Source organism: Ursus maritimus, unplaced genomic scaffold (genome assembly GCF_017311325.1).
Source record: "Ursus maritimus isolate PB19 unplaced genomic scaffold, ASM1731132v1 scaffold_19, whole genome shotgun sequence".
In the NCBI taxonomy this organism is placed as follows: domain Eukaryota; kingdom Metazoa; phylum Chordata; class Mammalia; order Carnivora; family Ursidae; genus Ursus; species Ursus maritimus.
This window is the reverse complement of record NW_024424341.1, coordinates 26,838,383-26,857,417: the sequence shown is the minus strand read 5'-3', so window position 1 is coordinate 26,857,417 and position 19,035 is coordinate 26,838,383. Positions and strand designations below refer to the sequence as shown.

Below are 19,035 nucleotides of genomic sequence, written 5' to 3'. Positions count from 1 at the left end.
CTAGGAAAAGAGAAAAATAAATCAAAGAGAAGTAGGAAAAAAAGCATATAACAAAAAACAAATCAATAAAATTAAAAACAGAAATCAGGTCAAGTCAACGAAACCAAAGGCCAGTTCTTTGAGAAGACTAATAAAATTGATAAACCTCTAGCTAGATGATAAAAGAGAAACAACCCAAATTACCAGTATTAGTAACGAAAGTGGATATCACCACACACATTAAAAGGAATTAATTAGGTGATACTATGGCATCACAGTGCACATCACAACTGGACATTCATATGCAAAAAAACTGAATCTCAACCTAAATCTCACACCTTATACAAATATCAACTCAAAATGGAGCACACATCTAAATGTAAAATACGCAACTATAAAAAACTGTTAGAAGATGACAGAGGAGGGGCGCCTGGGTGGCTCAGTCTTTAAGCGTCTGCCTTCGGCTAAGGGCATGAGCCCCATGTTCTGGGATTGAGCCCCACATCAGGCTCCTCTGCTAGAAGCCTGCTTCTTCCTCTCCCACTCCCCCTGCTTATGTTCCCTCTCTCGCTGGCTGTCAAATAAATAAATAAAATCTTAAAAAAAAAAAAAAAGATGACAGAGGAGAAAATCTTCATTACCTGGGGTTAGGCAAAGAGTTCTTGGACGTAATAACAAAGTCACATCCATGAAAGAATAAATCATAAAACTGGACTTCATAAAAATTACACTTTTGCACATTAAAAAACATTGTTAAGAAAATGAAAACACAAGTTACAGATTGGGATATTTACAAATTGCATATCCAACAAAGGACTTGTAATCAAACTATAAAAAGGAACTCTCAAAACACAGCAGTTAAACCCAATTTTTAAAAATGGGCATTAAGTTTTGAGAATCTTGAATTCAGAAAGCAGCAGGATCAAAATCTTTCACCAAGAAAGTGAAAAAAAAAAAAAAGTTTAACAGTTCAAGGCCCATTAACTACAGTTAACAGAGAAAACAGTATCATAACTAATATCAACACAAGCATTATTTATATCCATTTCAAAGGGAGAAGAGAGAATGTAAAAAATATGGAATCAGAAGTTAGCTTCACGCATCTCTTTTTCCTCTCCTTACTCAAGTCGTCGTCGCACTATCCCAGAGATGACCTAAGTAATAGGGAAACATGTTATACCAAAAAGTTGCCAACTCTCATTCAACAAATATTTGCTGAGCCTTCTCTGTGTCAGGCATTGCGATAAACGCTGGCGACTGCCAAGGTCATGATCTCTACCCTTAAGAACTCAGAAGTCTAGTGAGGAAAACAGATTTTTACAATTTCAGCAATATAAAAAAGCAGCAAGAACCGCTTTTGCTGACCAGTGACAGAACAGAAAATTGTATTTATAGTAAGCTAAAGTGTGTCATGGTCAAACATTCAATATATTTAGAAAGTTCTTCTTTTGCAAAATTAAGTTCCTTCTTGATTAATCCAACAACTCCAAAATTCCACATAGAAAGAGATCGATAGCACAGTACCAGTCCACAATTTCTCATCCTAACCCTTTAAAAATAAAACTTAGAATTTTCTGAATTTTAGAAAGGTAATGCAGTGCATATATTATAGGTCATAACTCGCCTACTATGTCCGGGGTAGCAGTTCCATTATATAAAAAATATTTCTGCAGCAACATGTGTGAATATTCATTCACACCAAATGAGAAAAAATAAATACTACAGCCTCATGTCTGGTCACATCAGATTTTTAACACCAAAAGAATTATGAAAACTCCTGGGTTTTTGGTTTTGTTTAATTTCAGAAACTGAGATAAAGGATTGTGGAGATTTTACCCTTATTAAAGGACCCTAATCATTGTTAAAAATGTTTAACTAACTGAGCCACACAGGCCCCCTGTAAAAGAACCTATTCTTTAGAGATACAAAAATGCAGTAAGAAAATAAGAACATGCATGTGAAACATAAAGATCAACAAAATGGGACATCTGGGAGAGGGGAATATGATGAAGAACATATATTTTATGTCTGAAATGTTTCATATTAAAAATTAAATTCAGGGACACCTGGGTGGCTGGGCTGCCTAAGCATCTGCCTTCAGCTCAGGTCACCATCCCAGGGTTTGGGATTGAGTCCCGAAGCAGGCTCCCTGCTAACTGCTTCTCCCTCTGCCTGCCGCTCCCCCTGCTTGTACGATCACACTCGCTCGCTCTCTCGCTCTCTGACAAATAAATAAATAAAATATCTTTAAAAATTAAGCAAATAAAAGTTAAATTCAAATACATCTAATCTATGTAGTGAATACTGTAGACCCCATAATCTGGAAAACACAACCTACTTGCTCTTATTATAATGTTCAAGATTTCCTTATGTTTTAAGAATTGCTTGCCTTTCCAAATACTCAAAAACCACAAGACTCCTTAAAATACAATAGCTTAAACATCTATTGTTAGTATTAATAACAAATGATCCTGTTTTTAAAAATAAAGTAAGAATATGGGGTATAGTGATGATTCAGCTAAACAGGACACAGCTGAAAACTCAAAACACATCTTTATAACCTCATGCGGCAATACAGAGAGCATCCCATCAACATGCTAAAACAACTACTTTACTCTATTTGCAGGCTGACATAGCTGAGAACTCAAAACAAACACATCTTTATAACCTCATGGAGCAATACAGAGAGCATCGCACCAACATACTAAAACATACACTTTACTCTATTTGCAGGCTCTAATTTACAAATTAGAGAACTGGAAGGGAAAGAGAAGGGGGTGGGAACCAGGAGACAGAGGCTGTTTTAGGGAAGAACACTGATGGTCATCAAAATGTCATCTAACAGTAAGGGAAGAAACAACAGCAGCAGCAATGCAAACAAAACCTACATATAGCAGAAACAAGTATCCACACAGCTTACTAGCAAGATTAATAAATTCTACAGATTTGCTATACAACATAGTGCCTACACATAACAATACTGTATTGTGCAACTAAAAATCTGTCAAGAGTAGAAATCTGCTTGCATTCTTACCACAATTTTAAAAAGTTTGTACCCTTTAAATCATCGATTTTTATCTTATAAAAATTTTAAGTGATTAATCAAAAGAAAAAGATCAAATTACTAGTAAATCTCTGCCTCTGAGTTCCATATAATTACCTTATCAATTTTTTTTTACAAATCCAAAATTAAAGTTCTTACCTTAAATATACACACAGCATAGTAATCTGAGCCTATTTAGTGTACTAGCAAAAAGCATTCAACTCTCCCTTAAGAATATTAAATAACAGAGTGCCATAATTGGTTTTTACAGTAAGACCCTGCTTTATCAAGAAGTGGTTCAATAACATCAACATTTAACATTTAATGCAGAGGAGGAAACCTTAATATAAAACTGTATCCCAACATCAAATCATATACATTAAATATGTACATTAATGCATTTATGTATGTTATATATAATTTGTAATTCAATCCATAATGCATTTATAATCTCATTACAGACATTAAATATTGTGTAAACCTCAATAAAACTTTTTTAAAAATTAGATGACAATTACATTAAAAAAATTGTGCCTGTGGAATGACCAATTTCTAAAAATTGTAGAGTTCAGACACTGTCTGCTCTTAAACTACTTGACCCATCCAAGGCAGAGAAAGATACGTTAAAGTCTACCATTACACTGTTGTCTGAGTGGCTCAGTCATTTAAACGTCTGCCTTCTGCTCCGGTCATGGTCCTGGGGTCCTGAGATCAAGCCCCACATCTGGCTCCCTGCTCATCGGGGAGCCTGTTTCTCCCTCTCCCCCTCACCCCACTCCCACCCCTGCCTGCAATCTCTCTCAAATAAATAAATCTTTTTTTTTTTTTTTTTTTTAATTAAGAGGTTCCTGGGTGGCTCAGTCAGTTATATGTTGCCTTCCTCTGGGTCATGATCTCAGTGTCCTGGGATTGAGCCCAGCGGGGAGGGCTCCCAGCTCAGCGGGCGGGCTCCGCTGCTTCTCCCTCTCCCTCTGCCCCACTCCCTCCCCCTGTGTTCCCCCTCCATGCTCTCTCCCTCTCCCTAATTAAGTAAATAAAATCTTTTAAAAAATGTTTTAATTAAAAAATAAAGTCTACCATTATAACTGTGTTTCTGTCCATTTCTTTTTTATCTATTTACATTTAGTATTTCATAGTTTTATTCAATGCCTGTATGTCCATCTGTTTTATATTTACAAAGTTTGTACACTTTGTAAAAATAAAATGTCCGTTTCCATCCTAAAATACTTACTAGGGCAAGGATGGGAAAGGAACACAGAAAAATTAAAATTCTAACTTTTTAAGATACAGAGATTGTGGATAAATGTATTTATTTCATTCCTGTTATTCAGTTAAGTGTTCAACTCTTTCTTTCTTCTCTTTATTAAAGATTTTATTTATTTGAGAGACAGCAAGAGAGCACAACAGGGGAAGCAGCAGAGGGAAAGGAAAAAGCAGGCTCCCCACTGAGCAGGAAGCCCAATGTGGGGCTTGACCCCAGGACACCAGCATCATGACCTGAGCCAAAGGCAGACACTTAAACGAATGAGCCGCCCAGGTGCCCCCTAAGCATCTGACTCTTGATTTTGACTCAGGTCATGATCTCAGGGTCGTAAGATTGAGCCCCACATCGGACTCTGCACTGAGCATGAAACCTGCTTGGGATTCTCTGTCTCCCTCTCCTTCTGCCCCTCTTCCCTCACCCCCTGCACACTCACTCACTCTCTCTCTCTCTCTCTCAAAAAAATAATAAAAAATAAAAAATGTTGAAAAATAAAAAGAACATAAAGACGTGTGAACTTCATTTTTGAAACGTTTCTATCCAAAATATAAACAAAATTAGGTTTTGGAGCTTAAGCTAAATTAATTACTTTATATACCCCAAAAATAACCAGAATTATGAATGCTTACTTTAGGAAAGAAACATAAAAGACAAAAAACAATGACTGTGTATGTTCCAATTCTCCTAAAATGTATTCCAAAATGGAGAAAATGGTTATTTTCCAAAATCTCCACAAATCTCGTTGATTTTTTTTAAAAGACTTTATTTATTTGAGAGAGAGTGTGCACGTGCGGGGGGGGGGGNNGGATAGAGAAGGACACAGGGCTTGATCCCAGAATACCGGGACCATGACCCAAGCCAAAGGCAGACGCCCAACCTACTGAGCCACCCAGGCACCACACAAATCTCTTTAATTGATAAAGATTTTCCTCATACTGCAATACTAACCCCAGGCCATGATTACCTTTTTTTTTTTCTTTGAAATGTGTATTTTTCCCCACTCAAATATAAGCTCCTAAAGGCCAGATCCTTATTAATCTTATTTATCCCTGTATTCCCCTTACCTAAGAGTAGGAACTTGAGAAATACTGTGGTTAACTGAATTCCAAAAGCTACAAGACTCTTAGATAAAGAAAATGTACTTGTCCTTTCCAAAGCAAACAAAGTAAAGGTGCACCACTGGCTACTTACCAACAGCCATGGGAAGCCATCAGGACTCAATCCAGTCCTCTATTCTACCTTGCTCAATTAACTTTCTACTTCTCAGCTCACACTACCTGGCTGTGAGCTCTGAACCAATGACAGCCCAGTTAAGAATATATAACCAAAAAGCTGGGGCTCCTGCTGTGCATTGTCCTTCTTCCCCCAAACCTGAAGCTATGTGAACTCTAATCTAAAAAAATCCTAAATTAAAAGCAATTTCTCAATATTAAAATTACCTCCTTCTCTATCCAATACAAAAACTGTACTTGAAGTCTTTCTTGATAAACAATAAGAAAAGATTCAACAATTAGATTTCAATTAACTTTGCCAGTGATTACCCTATAACATCTAGTCCCAGATTTAAGAATGGCTAAGAACACCCAGATTTAAGAATGGCTAAGAACACCCCTCTTGCCTAAGTTAACACTAGGCAAAACCCTTCAAAAGAAGTTAATGTGCTCTCCCACCTTCATTCTCCACATGGCCACTTTTTTTCAAATTAATAACAACAGTGCTTTTATTTTTCTTTTTAAGATTTCATTTATTTCTATGAGGGGGGAGAGAGACAAGGAGACTCCTTGCTGAACAGAGTCTGGTACAGGGCTTGATCCCACGACCCTGAGATCATGACCTGAGCTGAAATCAGGAGCCAGAGGCTTAACTGACTGAGCAATCCAGGGGCCCCTCTCCACATGGCCATATTTTTAGATTATGCTCCACACAGAAGCCCTATTTCAGATTTTTATTGCATATGATAACTGAATTGCTTTAATGCATTTACAACTTAGAAAACACTATGACCAAAGTAATAAGGAAGCTTACACCAAACTGATCAACAGTATTAAGCTTTGATCAGACTTGTACTTTCCAAAATATCTTATAGATACCAGCTGTTACTAATCTGACTTAACTGGGTTCTTTTCACCCTCTTTGTGTTTCTGAGGATTGCTTTCTTTTGAGTACCGGGGAGTACAAAGGGGGAAGCAGTGCACATGTATCTCCCCTGTATGAAGAAGTGTTCTTACTGAAGGGAAATGTTTTACAGAATAAAGAAAAAGGGAGAGTAGTGTTAGTACATCACTGTTTGAATAAGAGAGACTATTATCTGGGGATAAGTATTTGGTCACTACAGAGGTAAACACCATTGCCAGACAGGGATACTTCTTTCACTGGGTTTCACCAGGGCCTAGAATGATGAAACATTCAGATCATTCAACTTTATATGCTCTGGCTTCAGGGACATGATGCAACTTTGTAATTATCAATCATCTTCCCAAATATCTTGTCTCCCAAATTCCTCCACACAAGGAAAGGGGTGCCCTGGAAATCAGATAGGTAATTCAGGAGAAAAGCACAGCCCCTTGTGAATTACAACATTGTTATTCTACCTCACACATCAGTGAGTTTGATTAGGCTAAATCATTCCCAAATGAAACACTAAAATGGAATTTTTCCATCTTCAAGGCTAAGGAATAGGCTGTGAAATGTGTAACAACATCAAGATACCACCACACCCTGTCTAGGCAGCCAGCTGGCATTCCTCTAAGTAGAAGTCCTAAGCTCAATTCTCCCTAAAATGCCACAGTAATTACAGAAATCGTCTTTTAAAATTATCTAACCAAAATTCACTGAAACTGAGAATTTAAAAATAGATGAATATAAATGGAAATATGCCTTCTGAACGATTTAATTGCATTAAGATGCATGAATATCAAAGCCAAATAAGGGGCGCCTGGGTGGCTCAGTCGGTTAGGTGGCCGACTGCTCAGTTCATGATCTCAGGGTCCTGGCATCAAGCCCCTCATCAGGCTCCACACTCAAGAAGGAGTTTGCTTGAGAATTCTCTCATCCTCTGCCCCTCTTGCCGTCAGGTGCTCTCTCTAAATAAACAACTTTTTTTAAAAAGGCCAAATAAACAATGATAAACATGATTAATATCTAATTTGACACTGATGAAAAGCAATTTCTACTCTCAACCCTAGTATTATTAGCAAAAAAAATGTCGTAAGGAGCCCACAAATATCAAGAATTGTCACAAAATTCTCAAAACAAAAAATTTGTTTTTAAAGCTATGTCCCAAAGGGTATAATAAATGTTAGAGATAGACTATCTGTGCCTTGTATAAACACAGATGCCTTTTTAACTTTTTTATATTTTCTGCTCTCTTTTAAATAATGAACATTTATTTGAGCAATAAATCTTGCTTTGAAAATTCAAAGTAATAAAAATCAGAGTAACAGATTAGAAAGGAAAACTGTGAACTTTCAAAAAAACAAGACAGCATTCATCATGAAAGGACAGAGTCACATTTATCTAAAGGCATTTTCTACAGGAGGACATTAGAAAGTTTATTAGAAAGTTACTAGAAAGTGATTTCACACAAAAACAACAAAGTTTCCCAAGCATATTCTTCATAAATCCAAGTTCTGTTAAATTCTGGATACCAAGAAAGGAGGGGAAGGGGATATGGTCCAAGGAAATTAAAGATCCATTTTTTAACCCATGTTTCTGACACCAGTTAGAAACAGAGGCGGAAGAGGGGCCTGGGTAGCTCAGTCAGTTAAGAGCCCAACTACTGATTTCAGGTCAGGTCATGACCTCAGGGTCGTGAGAGCAAGTCCCATGTCAGGCTCTGCACTGGGCATGGAGTTTGAGTAAGATTCTCTCTCTCCCTCTCTTAAAAAAAAAAAAAGAAGAAGAAGAAGAAAAATAAAAATAAAAGAAATAGAGGAAAAGTCCAATTGACAACAGTATCAAAAACTATAAAATGCCTAGCAACAAATTTAGCATGAAAGGCATAAGAACTACATGAAGAAGACTATCAAATCTACAAAACATTTATTGAAGAACCTAAAACTGAAACAGGGGCTGAACAAATTGAAATTCATCATAAGGAAAAATTTAGACCATTAAAAATGTCTGGCCTCTCAAAATTAATATATGAATATAGTGTAATTCCAAACAGTGGACTTTCTGTGAAGTTTACTGAACGCAACAGGATTTTCAATCAATAGGTGTAAAAATAAATGTTAAAGAATAGTTAAGAAAATGAAAAAGTACAGTGATAGGAGCTTTTCTTTTCTTTTAAAGATTTATTTATTTTAGAGGGAGAGAGCATGAGTGGGAGGGGCAGAAGTAGAGGGAGAGAAAGAATCTCAAGCAGACTCCGCACAGAGCAGGAAGCCTGATGGGGGGCTTGAACTCATGACCCTGAGATCATGACCTGAGCCAAAAACAAGAGTGTGATACTTAACCAACTGTGCCGCTCAGGTGCCTCAATAGGAGTTTTTCTTAACAGAGTGTAACTTTTTACAAAATTACTACACTCAAAAAAGTAAAATAATAGTAAAGAAAAAAAAAAAGAACCAGAAATAGAGCAAACATATATGAGAACATAACATACAACATGGCGTTTAATTGGGGCACTTGGGTGGCTCAGTGGGTTAAGTGCCTTCAGCTCAGATCATGATCTCAGGCCCCACATCAGGCTCCTTGCTCAGTGGGGGAATCGGCTTGTCCCTCTCCCACTGCCCCTCCCCCTGCTTGTGCGCGCTCTTGCTCTCTCAAATAAAATATATATATTTTTAAAAAGATGGCATTTAATTCACTAAGGAAACCATACTTTAATCTTCATGTAGTTGGCTCTCTATACAAAGGAAAACCATATAAAACCCACTGCTTCGTATCCTAAAAAAGTTAATTCAAGATAAAGAAATACATGTGTCACACAACAAAGAATTAATATACCATAAAGGGTTCCTACAAGATTTAAAAAAAAAAAAAAGAGGAAAAACAAAAGAAAAATGAACAAAGGACATGAACAGAAAATTCTCAATAAAGGAAATCCAAACAGCAAAAAGCATATCAAAAGAGGCTAGCTCCAATTATGGCCAGGAAAATTAAGACGAACTGAAAGAGGATTCATTACCTGGCAGACCAGTAAAAATTAAATTATTTACATTTAATGATGTGATGATACAGGAAACTCACTGCTAGTGAAGGTAGAAATGACAACCTACTTAGAGAATAATCTGGCAATAAAAACATTTAAGGTATATTTCCTTTAACCCAGAAATCCCATCTTGGAGAATCTAGTCTGTAGAAATAAAAGTAGCAGCAAATGAAGTGACATGTACAAGGATATTTACTGTATCACTGTTTCTATTAAAAAAATCTAGAAGCAACCTAAATGTCCATAAGAAAATAACTGAATAGGGGCACCTGGGTGGCTCAGTCGGTTAAGCATCTGACTCAATTTCAGCTCAGATCATGATCTCAAGGTCCTGGGATCGAGCCCTACGTTGGGCAACGCACTCAGCTGGGAGTATGCTTAAGGATTCTCTCCCCCTGCCCCTCCTCACCCCACCCCACTCCCCACACTCTCTAAAAATAAATAAATAAATAAATATTTTTAAAAAATAACTGAGTAAGTTATGTATGATACCCGTTCATGCCGAGACGTTAACAGGGATGTTTAAAAAACAAGACTGAATTACATTTATTGACCAGGATGTGTTAAGAAAAGCTTGTTACAGAATAATATAATAAGTATGATCTCCCTTTTGTAAAAATAAAGAATCCTTATAAATGTGCACATTTAGGTTACTATATATAACACTTGACCATGCACGGAGAAAAATACTTAAGTATATGGGGCGCCTGGGTGGCACAGTCCTTAAGCATCTGCCTTCGGCTCAGGGCATGATCCCAGCGTTCTAGGATCAAGCCCCACATCAGGCTCCTCCGCTAGGAGCCTGCTTCTTCCTCTCCCCCACCCCCTGCTTGTGCTCCCTCTCTCGCTGGCTGTCTCTGTCAAATAAATAAATAAATAATCATTTAAAAAAAAAAAAAAGAATCATCAATGCTTAAAAAAAAAAAAGAAAGAAAAGAAAAATACTGAAGTATACCCATAACCTGGTAAAATGCTGGGGAATAACAATGAAGAGACTGAGGGAAATTAATAGCTTTAAATATGTCTTTTAGATTTTTTCATTTATTATAATGGACACCTGTTATTTTGTAAATTAAAAAGATAGATTTAAAAAAACTCTTAGCACTATAAAAGTATATTATTCACACAGGAGGAGAGAGACAGTAACAAATCATTGAACTGCATCAACATATTTCCATTTGGGGGGAAAAGACTGAAGTTCTCAACTTAGTATCAGTTTCTTTAGCAAAATGAATTACATATTAGGTATTCAAAAGAAAGAAGATGGGGAAGAGTGGGTTTCTTTGCTGCCACTTGAAACTTTTGCAAAAGAAAGAGTTTGAGTAAATCACAAATAAAGAATAATGCCAATTTCAAAATTAAACATCTAAATAATATTTTCAAGGACACAGACACAAGGTTTTGTATGTTTTCTAAATCTGAAAATAAACTTCACTGACATCAATTCTACAAGTCACAAGTAAATGACCTGCAGTATCTTCTCGTAACTCAGGACCCTGACTGCTTTTGGCTCTGGCATCAACCAATTACCATATATCTGAGTACCTGAACAATTTTTCCATATTATTTTCATTCATATCATCTATTCCGTGGAGCAGCTACTAAGGGCCAGGCACTGTACTATGGATGTCATAAATTAGATAGTTCTTGTCCTCTGAAAGCTCAAGGAGAGGTAGACAAATTCAAGTACTTTAACGGAAGTGCTACACCCCATTGCCTGGGGTGGAGGGAAAGGAAGAACACGTTCACTAGGTAGATGCCAGAAAAGCGAAGCATTCCAGGTATACGCAGAACAGGTACAAAGAAAATGAAAGAACATGGAGTATTTGAGGAACATGGAGTATTTGAGGAACAGTATTAAAAAAAAAAAAAAAAACAGTGTAGGGGTGCCTGGCTGGCTCAGTCCATACAGCATGCAACTCCTGATCTTGGGGTTGCTGAGTTCAAGCCCCACATTGGGTGTAGAGCTTACTTTTAAAATTTTAAAAATAAAGTTCAGTGTGTGTAAATAAAAATAATACAATTAAATGCTAGTAAGCTACTTCCCTCATTCTACTTTCTTAAATAATCAACACCATTTACTAAGCTTTCATCATGGAATGTTTCTAAAGAAAACATAAAGCCCAACTTTCACTGGCAGAGACAAACACACATTTAAAAAACATCACATATCCAGAGTACTACCAGAAAAAGCTCTTCTCGCAACAGCGTACTTTCAATAAATCATACCCAAAACCTAGTATCTACAAAAATATTATTTTCACTTACTTTCTGCATTCATCTCAAACCAATGTTTTCACCATATTTTAATTTCAAAAGTTTCAAAAAGTGGGAAGGTAACCAAATCCTTTGTGCAGACTTTAAAAAGGAATTTTAAAAAATTAACTTCCCTTCCTTTTCTTCAGCTTAAAACGGAATAATTTCCCAATAGTGAGGTTTAGTAAATAGCTTCACTAAAATGAGCTGTAAAAACACTAATGGAACTCCTTTTACTTTGAGCTGTACAACCATATGACCATTTACTAAAGTTAGATCTTTTAAACTAATAGTGTACGTCCTTTATTCTGTATCAGTCTCATTTTTAACTTTGCGAGCAGAGTGCAAATATTTTACAATCCCAAAAATCTAAGATCATGTCTTTCTCATATTTGGTCTTCCCAAAAATCCATAACATTAACCTCAAGGCCAAACAAGCTGAAAAGCCTAGGATGCTCAGTAAAACACAAGAAAGGTGGAGTGAGCAAAGCAACTGCCTATCAGGTTACACTGTGACTGCTGCACTGTTACAACAGAGAAAGGAGGTAAAAACTACTTGCCTTTAAGATGTCTTTATTTATAAAGTACAAAGGTCACATATGTTTTCATCATCTTTTAAAAAACTATGATTTTTTCCTTTGAAACCTATTTTTCACTGACATTTATAACTTATTTTCTCTCTCCAATTGTCTGAGTAAGACAAAAAACAAAACAAAACAAAACTTCCAAGTGCCTGGTGAAAAAGCATTTCTCATTTCAATCATATTATCTTAAATCTTGCCCTTTTCATACAAAAGTGTTAGTTAATGCTGACTCAACAAGTTCGGCAACTGTGGTTTTTTTTCACTTCTGGACCCTTCAAACTTTGACAAGAGATTGTTCTAGTAACCAAAACTCATGCCAAATTAAGTGTTTTGTGTTATTCCTTCAGTGAAAGGAAAAAAAAAACCTTACATGTATTTTCAAGATAAAAATGAATGCCCTCACAGATATAAAATTTTCTATACAAAAAGGCAAATGGAAAAATCCTAATACTTTCTGACAAAGATACAATTTTAAAAACGTATAAGCCAAGAAATATGAGAGCTGAGATAAATCTATATGTTCTCTTAATTTTAAATTAGTTGTTACCTTAAATCTTTTTTTTTTTTTTAAAGATTTTATTTATTTATTCGACAGAGAGAGAGACAGCCAGCGAGAGAGGGAACACAAGCAGGGGGAGTGGGAGAGGAAGAAGCAGGCTCATAGCGGAGGAGCCTGATGTGGGGCTCGATCCCAGAACGCCGGGATCCCGCCCTGAGCCGAAGGCAGATGCCTAACCGCTGTGCCACCCAGGCGCCCCTGTTACCTTAAATCTTAACCTGCATGAAAGGAACTGAATAAAAGTAACAAACGTATGAAGATGTCAAAATCAAGAACTGAAAACAATCCATAAAGCTAAGAATGAATGAATTTTAAGGACCAAAAATAGCTAAACAAGTGGTTGCAGTTTACAGAAAGGTAAAGTAATAGTTTTAGATTCTCTGAAGCTAAGTCTGGGTAAGAGTTTTAAAGTTCTGCTATCAATTAAGCCCTGCTTTTACACAAAATTTTTAAATCCTCATCAAACACAAATAAGGGGATTAAGCATTTTGAAAATCTGTTGTGGTATGTAGTTTCCTAATTCATTTTTTTTAATTAAAAATAATCTTTTGGAAAATACTCATTCAACTTTTTCAATATAGAGTTTTTGTAAATCACAAAAAACTTGGGGGCACCTGGGTGGCTCAGTTGGTTAATCGGCTGCCTTTGGCTCAGGTCATGATCTCAGGGTCCTGAGATAAGAGCCCAACATCGGGCTCCCTGCTCAGTGGGGATTCCGCTTCTCCCTCTGCTGCTGCTGCTCCCCCTGCTTGTGCTCTCTCACTCATGTGCACTCTCTCTCAAATGAACAAAATCTTTAAAATAATAATAATAATAAACCACAAAAACTTGGGAGGCACCTGGCTGGCAGAGTCAGCTGAGGATCCAACTCTTGGTTTCAGCTCAGGTTATGATCTCTGGGTGGTGAGATTGGGCTCCACACTCGGAGCAGAAACTGCTTGAGACTCACTTTCCCTCTGCCCCTCCCACCTGCTCTCCAGCTTTTTCTCTTGCACACACACTCGCACTCTCCCTCTCTTCTATTAAATAAATAAATCACAAAAAACTGGAACTTTTGTTTTTGTACATCACTAATTTCAAGACTACTTTTTAAAATAAATAGGGGGTGAAATATCACCAAGGTACTGCTGACAATTTTTGTACTTTATAGTTTCACTCTAAAATTCACTATCAAGGGGCATCTGGCTGGCTCAGTTGGTAGAGCATTCCACTCTTGATCTCAGAGTTTTAAGTTCAAGCCCCAAGTTAAGGGTAGAGTTCACTAAAAAAATAAAATAAAATAAAATTCACCCTCAAATCTAGAACTGGTAAAAGTTAAACAGATCAAAGAACAAGCAACTGCTCCCAAAAGAGAATTAACTGAAGTTTCCTAAACAATGTTTCTTTCAAGTATAATCCCACAACCTTAGACACAGTAGACATTAAAGTATGTGATCAATCAACAGTGCACTAAACAGCACTTTGCTTATAATTTGTAAGGCAAAAGGACACTCTCCAGTTGAATGCAAACCACCTAAGAATGAAAACGTTTAACTACCAATACGTTACACCACAAAATGAACGGAGTTAAATAACACCTATCTGATAGCTCTTCCCATAACCTTGTTTTTAAAAATGTAAATCAGAAAAAAAAACATAATTCAGAAATGGAACATTTCAGTAACAACTAAAAGAGGATACTTAGTAAATGAGTAAGCATTCCATAGATGTTCAGGGGTTTGATAGTTCCTTTCATCAAAAGAGAAACACCCTATCTTGAGAGTAAATACACAAATACTAACAAAATTTTGAAGTCTCTTTAAAACAAATAACAAGAACACTATTTACAATGAAAACATTCAGTCTCCTACTGAGTCATCATGTGACCAGTACAGGAATTTATCTACCTGATGATAAAAATAATGCACTTAGAGATGGATTAGAAGTATTAAAAGGTTTGATCCAAGTTCAAGTTATAAATTTTTTTCACTTTCCCCTTCATCCCTCTACAACGAGTCCATTAAGATACAAATTTAAATTTCAGCAGTCATTAGGCTATAATCTCAAATAAGTTATTTCTCTTTCGCAGATTTAAAAACCCAGGCTGAGATGAAATAGAGGTGATTCAATCATACTTGCCTAACTTGAAATGTAGGAAATAATCAGTGAATTACTGTGAAATACTTTTTATTCAAGCATGCCATACTGCAAACATACTTTAAGAACAGCATGGAAGTGGTGAGATTACAGACACCTGGAGAGTATTTTTAAACCAAAAATTAAGGTGTATAGTCTGACAAGTATGGAGAAGAGTGGAAGGGAATATTCAAAATTCAACTAACCCCCAAGAAATACAACACACGAAGTCAACCCAACTATTTTTTAGAATCAGTCAGCAAAGATCATTACCGCACAAAACACCTGCAAGTTAAGATCACTAAGAAATCCTCGCTCCTCTTTTCTGTTAACTAATTCCTACAGTAGCCAAAAAAGTTACTTCCCTTTCTGCCGACGTCGGATTAAGATCCTTCCTTCTCAGGCAATTTTCATGCCCAGGAATATATAAGATCAGGACAAACACGTAAGTATCAATAAGCACCAAAAAGCCAAGTGTTCAGCACAGGAAGGCAATTCACAAATGAGAAAACGTTTGACAGCTTCCTCCCTACCCCTCCCCCAAAGCCATTTAATCAGCTTTACAAACATTTACTGCAGAAGTATACTCTGAGCGAGTGGTTCGATGGACCTCCATCAAACCCTCACAGGGAAACGTAAGTAATCGTCCCGACTCTTTCAGACAGTCAGAAGATAGGGAGAATTATTAGAAACTGACGTCCGCAAGATCAAGAGTTTGAGAGAAGGGTAAGCAATGCACTCGCAGGTGAGTTAGGGAGTAAGGGAGGGACCCTGAAAATTAGGAAATAAGTTGGGTGGTTGGAAGGTGAGAGAGAGAGACGAGGCCGATGTCCGGTTCTGAGAGGACGGCACTGCAAGGCAAACAGCGATTAACTGAGCATTTGGAAGAGCTAAAGAGAGTTCTACGAAAGACCTGACTCGAGTACAAGATACAAGAACGCTGATACGTGGCTCAGAGAAGACACGCGGGGGTGGGACCCGCCCCGCTAAACCCAGGCTCCCTGAATGAGCCCTCAAGAGGATCGAAGCCCGAGAAAGTCAATGGGTCCAAAGGAGGCCCGCACCGACCGGGCAACGCCACAGCACAGAACGCAGCCGCGCCCGGAGCCTCCTGGTCCGAGGCCTCGGGTCGGCCCTCAAGAAGTCGGAGCAGCCCCTGGGGCTCCGGGCCCCTCCTGGGCCAGCCTCTGTCCTCTCTTCTCACCCCCCAAAACCTAGGACCGGACCCCTGGGATTGTCAGGAAGCTTCCGGCCCAGCGCTCCCGGCAGGCGCGGGGCAAAAGAAGCAATGTGTTCTTAGCGCCGCGAGTGACACTCACCGGCCCGAAACCTCGAATGAAACCAGCAGCTCCGGGGGCGGCGGCAGCAGTGGCAGCAGGAACCGAACATCCAAAATGGCGGCTCCCTCAGCCTCACCACCGCTACTGCAGGCGGAAGGATCCTTTTAGGAAGGAGGGAGTTTTTAACTAACTTCACAGAGTATCGCAGAAACTTTGGTCTCTATCTTCCTCTGCTTGTCGATTCCGTGTTCCCTGGCTGCAACTTCTTGTGCACCCCCTCTCCTATTATCCAAGAACTCGGACCCCGCCGAGGACTATTTGCCAAGGAGGAGGTGACTGCTCCTAGCAGAGCGACGCAAAGCGTAGCAAGGTACGGGGCTGTCACTGATGACGCGAGACGCTGCTGCCGAGTCACCGCTGCGAAGAGTCTGAGAGAGTAAGATCCGGCTGACCCTGGAAGCCTCCGAACATTGGTTCCGCTTGCGGGGGAGGAGCAGGCTGGGCTACCAGGAAGTGGCGGGGCCACCTGAAGAGGGCGGGGCTATCAAGGTAGCTGAGGAAGTGGGCGAGGCGAGGCAGGTGGGGGCGGGGACCTGATACACAAATATCCCAAACTGTTTCCTTTCGTTGTTTGAGACCTCAGCTTTCTCCGGAACATGCTCCAAGTGGTCTCGCATTCTAGAGATTAGATTAGAGAATGATACAGAAGAATGGATTCCAAACCCGGTATCATTGCTCAACCTCCTGCATTGGACAAGTCATTTAAACTCTCAGGGCCTCGGTTTCCTCATATGTAAAAACAAAAGATTTGGAGTAGTGAGCGTTAAAACCCTTCCCGAGTGGGCATTCTGACTGTGTCTCCATCAGTTAAAGACCTGAGCCAAAGACAGTCTACCCAGACCGTTCTGGCTTGATAAATAATTACTAACACCTGACACAAGTTCTTTTCCACGTGAACGGTAAAGAGGGTCATGATACCTTGGCCCATTTAAGGGAAAGGTGACCTGCCTAAACTAAAATCCTTCAGGTAGATGGCAGTAAAGTAGTCCCGAAAATGAATAAAGCGTAGCATCTGGCTAGATACCAAAAAGAACTGAATTAACCATAAATCTTGAGTTTAGGACCTGTCATAGACAGGCGGTTACACTTTTTTCCTTAGACAGGCACTTTCATACAGGGATTTCAAACCTTTTTCCAAAAATTGAATTGAGAAGGGGCTCCTGGGTGGCTCAGTCAGTTAAGCGTCTGCCTTCCAGTCATGATCCTGGGGTCCTGGGGTCCATCCCTGCATGGGCTCCCTGCTCAGCAGGGAGTTTGCTTCTCCCTCTGTCTTTCCCCACTGCTTGTGTTCTCTCTCAAATAAATAAATAAAATCTTAAAAAAAAAATTGAATTGAGGAGGTCAACCTGCACAATTTTACTCCTGAACTACCAGGACTTACCAAGTGACTGGAAACAAAGCCCCGGGGCGTGATAATAGTAATTATCATTTTTTATTAAGTATTGATACCACATTGTTTATAAAACCTTCTTCCTTGTGTAATCTAATTTGACCTTCCCACCAACTTCCTAAATCAGACTAGACAAGCATAACTTAACTTAGTTTTACAAATAAGGGGAGTGAGGGGCGCCTGGGTGGCTCAGTCGGTTTAGTGTCTGCCTTCAGCTCAGGTCATGATCTCAGGGTCCTGGGATAGAGCCCTGCTCAGCCCGGAGCCTGCTTCTCCCTCTCCCTCTGCCTGCCTGCAGCTCCCACTGCTTGTGCTCTCTCTCTCTCTCTCTCTCTCTCTCTCTCTGTGTCAAATAAATAAATAAATAAAATCCTAAAAAAAAAAAAAGGAGACTGAGGCTCACAGAAACTGTTACTTACTGAAAGACCTTCCCTCTTTCCTCCCACATTGGGATTCTGCTATATGGTGCCACCTCCTGAATTAGAAAAGAGTACACACCTACACACCCGCACTCCCACACTCAAGGTGGAATCAGCCCAAATGGTCTGAAGAACAGAATGCTTATGGAATTCAGTTGCCTCATACCCCCAATGCACTACTGTACAGTGCAGTCTTGGATCATGCATCTAGTCAGTAGTAGCATAAAACTAGAACGTGGTGATGTCATAACCCATATTCCTCTGAAATATAGCTAGGCATGAACACATGTTAAGAACTATTTGCGGGGGGCTGCACCTGGGTGGCTTAGTGGGTTGAGCGTCTGCCTTTGGCTCAGGTCATGATCCTAGGGTCCTGGGATCGAGCCCTGAGTCCAGCTCCCTGCTCAGCAGGACCCTGCTCCTACCTCTCCCTCTGCCCCTCTGCTCATGCTCTCTCTGGCAAATAAATAAATAAATAAATAAATAAATAAATAAATAAAATCTTAAAAAAAAACAGTTTGGGGCTCCCTTGAAAATAAGAAGTTTGAAGGTTGCAAAGCAGTTTAAGTATTTTTTTAAGATTTTATTTATTTGACAGAGAGACAGCCAGCGAGAGAGGGAACACAAGCAGGGGGAGTGGGAGAGGAAGAAGCAGGCTCCCGGAGGAGCAGGGAGCCCAATGCAGGGCTCGATCCCAGGACCCTGGGATCACGCCCTGAGCCGAAGGCAGACGCTCAACAACTGAGCCACCCAGGCGCCCAGCAGTTAAGGTATTTTGTTTGCAAACTCACAAATTTGCTTAGAGGTTGAATTTAAGTGTTTCCCACTGCAAACCACAAAAAAAAAAAAAAAAAATTAAACTGTCTTCCTAAGAAAGAGGAAGGAGCTTTTCTAGGACCATACCAAGTGGCAGAGCATTAAAGAGAATATGGCA

At 38.9% G+C, this 19,035-nt stretch overlaps 1 protein-coding gene across 1 annotated transcript in view; it reads right to left on the bottom strand.

Annotated features, from left to right (window-relative positions):
- The window catches only part of AP1G1 (adaptor related protein complex 1 subunit gamma 1), a 75,684-nt gene extending 58,190 nt beyond the window's left edge, over window positions 1-17,494 (bottom strand). The window contains exon 1 of the mRNA XM_008702382.2: window positions 16,272-17,494. The gene's annotated coding sequence lies outside the window, so the exon portion shown is untranslated. The remainder of the gene's footprint in view (window positions 1-16,271) is intronic.
- Between the last annotated feature and the right edge of the window lie 1,541 nt (window positions 17,495-19,035).